Source organism: Nilaparvata lugens, unplaced genomic scaffold, assembly GCF_014356525.2.
Source record: "Nilaparvata lugens isolate BPH unplaced genomic scaffold, ASM1435652v1 scaffold5289, whole genome shotgun sequence".
NCBI classification, from domain to species: Eukaryota; Metazoa; Arthropoda; class Insecta; order Hemiptera; family Delphacidae; genus Nilaparvata; species Nilaparvata lugens.
The window spans coordinates 12,566-19,118 of NW_024091158.1; the positions used below are offsets into that span (position 1 = coordinate 12,566).

The following is a 6,553-nucleotide window of genomic DNA, read 5'->3' on the forward strand; positions in this document are numbered from 1 at the left end:
CAGTACAAGATTCACCCTACATGTGTGAAGCCGTTAAAAAACGCACCACATGATTTGCCGGCCCAACGTGAGGCATTTAAATACAGCATTACATCACCCTACGTGTGTTGTCCTATCCTTGGAGGTGAGAGTGACTCCCCCAGGAAGAGCACCACATGATTTGGCGCCCAACAGTGATAGGCATTGAAGAGGTGGATAATCGACTGCGAGGATTATTTAGTTGCTCAGTATACTATAGCGCTGACAACGGGAAAATTTTTGAAAAATTCATGGTTGTGAATTTCTTCAAATTTAATATTAACTGTTCACTGTTATATAAAATAACAAGCGTACCATACCCAATTTTTGAACAGAAAAGAAATTTATCGATTGATGAATTTTTAGAGAAAAAATCGAACTCAGAATTTTATTATCGTGTTATTCGAAAATTGGTCATACTATAAGTCATAGTTTAAGAACACCATAAGAAAGGTCATATTATTTGAAGAATATTAGGTCTATATTGAAACAATTTATAAATATTTACAGAAAAGAGGATTGAAGTTATTTACATTTTTAAAAGTTTTTAAAACATAAAGAGGGAAGTAAAATTAAATCACGGATATATTGCGGAATAATTCAAGCAGAGTATCACTGCTTTTATATAAAATTTTGCAAAGAACACTAGCCTATATATAATTGCGGCAAGAAATATAAAAGTAAGATATTTATAATAATAGTAATAATAAATTATAAGAGGCGTACCTGTATTACCGCATAAGTGTTCACTGTGTATCCTTTGTTCTGTCATTTTTATGTTAACGATATTGCTAATTTGATTCACTTCATCACTGAACATATTATTGAAGCACACTTTTGTATTCCTTCACTTCAACGAATTTTTTACACTATTTCAACTTGTGGTCATTCATTTGTAATCTTGCACATAACCCCACATATTTGCGATCGTTTCACTGCACTCGCATCATTGTATCATCCAATAAATTATGGAAGAACCACACCGCATCCTGGAGGCCACGTCAGCGATTTCAGAGACGGAGGATGTCGCGCGGGATAAACGCCCATGCATTGCCGTTCCAGAGGTCCGGACGCCCGCATCTCATGTCATAGAACCATTGCCGCCATCCGAAGACCACACACCCACCCCTTCCGTGTTACAGATGAGTCTCATCCTGGAAGCATTGAACGATATGATCAAAGAAAGGAAACACTGAACGAAACACTAAACATATAAATAAGAACTACGACCAAATAAAGGAGTCAAACAAGCAAGCGGACGTGATATGTTTATGGAAGACCAACCTACCGAAAATGTCAAGGCTGAAGTCGCGCCGCACCCTGCAGAACGCCGAGAGGGACCGGACGACATCGCCTGCCAAGCTGAGGACGTCATCCAGGGCATAGAGGACAGCCCGCACCACCGCGCGCCGGACACCAGGAGTCCAAGGACGTTGCCGCCAGTTGAAGAGCAGCCTGGACCGCCGACCGCCCACATCACCGTCCATCCACCGAGGACAGCGCCTGCAACATCAAACCCGGCATCATGAAGATAGTCCAATCAACAATAGAAATGAACATGGAAACACAACAACAAATCAGCATCCCCACAACTGAAAACCTACAAATCAAAACAACATCCAGTGAAAACAATCCACGAAAGAAAAATAATCAAGAGGATCTCTACAACCGCCGTCATGTTAGGCTGAAATCGTACATCAAGCTTCCTACCATGCATGCAAAAGGAAGACGTATCAAGAAGGGCCTACAATCACACCGCAGTCATGTCCGGTTAAAATCAAACAGACTGTACACCGCATGCAAAAAAGGAAAATATTTCAAAAGAACCACACACACACCGGCATGTCAGGTTTAAAAATATCAAACTGCATGTTACCGGCCGACAAAGAGGAAATGCATTTGTGAGAATCGATTTACACCACCGGCACATTCGTTTTAAGCCAAGTTTGATAAAACGGATAGTTGCAAATTGGAATGGACTTGAATAACACCGAAATCAAATTTAGATGGGGGCTTGAGGAGAAATAATTTCGAATTAACTGGAAGCTACGTTGTGAATTACACAACTCATCAAACTTGTCATAATCACAGCCTACCCATCGAATCATATCTTTGCAGACTAGCATCTTTCTACTGCAGCCTAATCAACATAACCTAAACTTCGCCACATCTCAGCTAATAAGGAAATATTATTAATTCACTTCAAATGAAGAAAATCGAATCAACTTTAATAACAGAAGAAATTAAAACTACGAAACAACCTTAAAAATTTACCAACCTAATCAAGCCATCCGCCTCATGCTACAGCATCACAGAAACAATCGCCTGGTTATATCCGCCCAACTGAAACAAAAACAAAAATTGTATTACCCAGAAAATAATTATAAATTAGAAATAACATGAATTAGTAGTGAATAGGAGGAAAGAAAATAAACAAAGTTTATTTGAAAAAATGTGTAAATCTAACCTTGAAATACAGAATCGATAGAAAAAATCTATTCAGAACCAAAGCCTGTTCGATAATTTTCTTCGTCCCACCAACCAATGTGTACGAAATCCTAGAGTCAATGTTAATAGAATCAAGCAATATCGTTATTCATTTTATGTAACATATTATTTAATGTGAAATCATAAGCAAAAACGCAACAAAAATATATATTTATGTTAATTTGCACGAAATGCGCATGTTCTATGTCATATAGAATGTATCTCTAAAAAACTCCAAAGAAAATGAAATTCTTACCTTTAAATGTGAAATTTATTACTGTTGCATCAAAAGATCATGAATTGTAATTCAAATTGATAAATGTAATCTTAAGGACTTAATATTTGTAACCAACATTGATAAAAATCAAGAAAGCCATTTCAAGTGTAACCCTGTTTGTACGCAACGTACTAAGCGCAAATAAGAAATTGCTCGAGTCAAACGGTAGACGATTGTCAAGTCACCGAAATAAAATCACACTCTCACCCAATTTAAGTAAAAGCCAAACCAAAGAGTCGAAACCTGTAATAACTATGAAAAATGATGAAAGTCTATATTTGTTGCAAATACTGTTCAAATCTTAAGAAGTAATATGTGAAATCTTGTATATTTGTTATAGTTATGGGTCTGCTCATAAGCCACCCGTGAATGGAAGTTGTGGAGTTGTTTTAATGAAGGATCCAAAGAGACCTCATTAATTATTGTATTTCGATTGTATCCAATGAAAGGAACAATCAATTATTTATTTTTTCGTAGCCAAAAGTGCACGATATATTGTTTTTAGTGTTAAGTGTTGAGTTTTCGTAGAAGTAAGGAGATGAAATAGTGTATTCATCACAATATCGGATTTTTCAAATAGTCATTGTTTCGACTCGTCTCCCAATTACCTATTTAAAATATCCTGGGGGCTTTTGTGTGATGAATCTTTCAAATAGATCTCATGAAAAGAGAGAAAATTGTGATTACCTTTTAAAATGAAAGAATTTGCTAAAGGAATAGTTAGCGACCGAGCGATAAAGCTTACTTATCAATAACTGTATATTAGATAAGAGTACCGTTCTGTACTGAATATTTTTCTAGGAAAATTATTCAATAAAATTATAATTATTTTGCGAATAAAGCACAAATTATTTACGAATCGCTCACTGATTTTGAGGTTACACTTTGTTTACTATCGATCAGATGTTTTTAAAACAGTTCGAACGCAGCTGACTGATTCAAAGCATTGTCAAATATCATACCGGTTCTCATGCAAGGTAAAATATCATTCCTAAAAATTATAAAACTATCAATAAAGGATCAAGAATTTCAAAATAAAAAATAAAATGTATGTATTATTGTTGAAATTATTTATTATTTAAGAAATTGTATTATGCGTCAGGTCTTATTGTAACTAAATAGGTCATAGCATGAAATTCTATTATTGATAAAATGGCAGAAATTAATTATAATAATCTCAAACCTAATAAAAATTGTACAAGAATATTAATTATTAATAATTTAATTCAACTGAACCACATGGTAATTAAATCTCTTTGGCAGGTCTAAGCCAATCACAGTGCATAGAAATAGCACCAAGACGGTGATCGTTTGAAAGCAACACATGTTAATCTATTATCAGACACCAACCCTGCCTTATCAGTTACACTAGCACGTGTACATTGTATGAGAGGAACTATGTCTAGAAGATTAAGCAGTTTTAAGATTACATAAATTAAATTATTATTGTAATTAAAGGAATGTATTCTACTACTTGCCACTGACGTCATGTTACGTCACAAGCGTTCTACCAATGGCAAATTTTTATGCAAATTATTACATTGAGATTCCGAGAAGCAAGGTCTAGCCTAAAAGCTTAGAGAAAAGAGCAGCACTTCCCTTTTGAAATCCTTACCGTGTAGATCTCTTTTTATAGTTACCAAAGACCTATTTGTAAAATTTCTTGTTCGATTTTAAATGTTCTATTTGTGAGCCGATATTTTAGGCCAATCTATTGTTATTATAAATTTCTGTTTTCATCAATCGATAAATTTAAAAGCTTAAAGTAAACTATCCCTTAATTAATTCGGTGAAGGAGATATTTAAATTAAAATTCCCCACGTGCTGAAACCGAAGCCTGGATTGCCGCCGATCAAACGATTTTTGATCTAAAGAAGAAAACCACGACCGCCAAGGAATTTCACGTGAGTTATAAGTCATAAGGGGCCCCAATCTACGCTTCGAAAATATTTCAGTGCAGAAACATAAATTTTTCTTCGTTAATTATTGGCCACCCGACAAGCGCTTTAGCATTTAAGAGCCTAGAATTTATTCATATTTAATTTATAAGAATTTGTAGTTGATTAACTATCCTCCGCTGCCTGAACCACGACCCCGAACATTTTAAAAAATATTTCTATAATTCATTTTTCACACTATTTTTTCAAACTGTTAAATTTTATCAATTGTAAAATTCTGTTGAATCACGCATGGTATCATGCAAGCACAAGAAAATTTTTAACTATTCTATTAATGCTAATTATTATCAACCTGTAAATCAAATTCTGAATCTGCACTGTATGATTACATATTTTATTGTAATATATTTCAGTTTTGTTAATTCGCTTTCTGAGTTCGATTATTTCTTAAGCCTGTCAATTATTGTGTCTGATACGTTCTATATCATCAAGAACCGATCGAATACGATCATTGGAATAATTGAATCAAGCTGGATATTGGAACAGGTCTAAGTGGATGTAGCGAGTGGGGTCAGATCGAGATATTTATTCTTTGTCCTTACCTGCTCATATATCAGCTTTTATCTGTTACCTACCTCGAATTTGGAGCGAACTCATCAATTGTACAGCAGAGGCAGCCATAGATCATATAAATTCCTACAATAGAGCTTAAAACCCGACAAGACTCTGTTCTCGAAGTATATTCTGAACGATATTGGGTTCAAATACCGTATTTTTAATCCTTCAGAACTTATTAGAGACGCAGTCCCGTAAATTATCTACATCGGGATTTTTGCTCGACCTGTATGATTTTGTATGCTCATTCTTCACAGGTAATAATTTTAAGGTATCCGTATTCAGTGTTTAGCGATCGCTACACTACTTATAAAAATTTCATCATTATACAATCTGTCATTAGAAGAATCAAGGGTGAGCGAGCGTTTAGGCCTCCCGCGATTCCGACAATTGTATTGAGTCTTGTAGTGAGTCAATCAGTCTGGTGTTCACTCAGCGTCCTCACACGCCATTGCAAAATTTATAGCCGCTACACCATTGACTCAGTACAAGATTCACTCTACATGTGTGAAGCCGTTAAAAACGCACCACATGATTGCCGCCCAACGTGAGGCATTTAAATACAGCATTACATCACCCTACGTGTGTTGTCCTATCCTTGGAGGTGAGAGTGACTCCCCCAGGAAGAGCACCACAATATATAATCGGAAAATGTGATAGCTAGTCAGGAATGCAAGAATCAACCCAGATAACTTTCTAAATCGGTTAAAAATTTGAATCAATTTTGAAATTCCAAACGTACTGCGTTGTAATTTGAATTCAATTGAAATCTGATTTGATGAACGGTGTTAAATCTGCATATCTTTGAGCAATATGTGATATTGCTTCAAACTGTCAACATTTGTTATATATAGCACATTGCTTCCCAATGAATGAAGGCTGACAGTTTGAACTGGATCTTACTATATGAATGGAGAGAATTTTGTCAATGAATGTGAGCGATTTTTTTTGTGAGAATTGAATTTCTGCTGATAAAAGTGTGTGAAACTATAATGAACGTCTCAGTTTCAATCGGAAATACTAGAAAGTAGGGTGACTATTCAACAAAAGTCTTGTGCAATTATCTTGTTATTATACACTACAGGTAACCCGTGCTTCGCAAAGGTCTAATTGAAAACTATACAAAAGTCGATACCAAAAACTCCTGAATATTTCATCTCAATTATCGTCGCTAGGAAACTCTAATGAATCAAGATTCTGAACAATAAATCACTCAAATTACTCAATTTTTCGCCAGCAATTTATGTCAGACTGAAAA

The 6,553-nt window shown here is 35.2% G+C and overlaps 1 long non-coding RNA gene across 1 annotated transcript; it reads right to left on the bottom strand.

Annotated features, from left to right (window-relative positions):
- Positions 1-878: 878 nt before the first annotated feature.
- Positions 879-1,407, bottom strand: LOC120355934. The gene is made up of 2 exons (XR_005573870.1): positions 1,307-1,407; positions 879-1,172 (listed from the first exon to the last, which is right to left on the bottom strand). It is a non-coding gene; the product is annotated as an uncharacterized LOC120355934 (long non-coding RNA).
- Between the last annotated feature and the right edge of the window lie 5,146 nt (positions 1,408-6,553).